The following is a 593-nucleotide window of genomic DNA, read 5'->3' as shown; positions in this document are numbered from 1 at the left end:
AGGGGAGGAAATCAATAGGCATTCAGAGATGCCTAGCTGTAGAAAGGGAGGTGGGTCTGGAACTCCCTCTGTGCCTTCCCAGTCCAGGTGCCGCAATGCTCGAGCATTAAGTCTGCCCAGTGCTTCCTCTTGTCTGTCATACCGCCGGCTTATTGAGCTGCTTGTGACGACCACTAATGAGAGACATGCATGCCCTTTCCATTGTTACCTCAAAAATATGCAAAAACCGCTCCACTGGGCTCTCAGCCTCTCCTAATTTCCCATCAAAGAAATGGAACTCCAGCTACTTGACTGACTTTTCATATTGAATCCTGAGACATCAGAGATGCTTCATGTATCTGCAACACTCGAGGAAATAAAATAGCTCACGCTTGGTCATATTTGATGTCTGGATTCACAGCCCTTTCGATTTTAACATAATTCATCACTTTGCTTTCTATTTTATTTCCCCTGGTCTTGATTCAATATCAGGATTTCTATCTTTTTAACCTCAAAAATTTACCAACTATGCCAATTCCAAATATATCAAAGCATAAAATTAATGCCAACTTCATTTATTGGCTGTGTGTATGTATTATGTTTTAGTTCGGTGG

The sequence above is a fragment of the Myotis brandtii genome, unplaced genomic scaffold (assembly GCF_000412655.1).
Source record: "Myotis brandtii unplaced genomic scaffold, ASM41265v1 scaffold14, whole genome shotgun sequence".
Taxonomy (NCBI): Eukaryota; Metazoa; Chordata; class Mammalia; order Chiroptera; family Vespertilionidae; genus Myotis; species Myotis brandtii.
Note: the sequence above shows the minus strand (reverse complement) of the source record.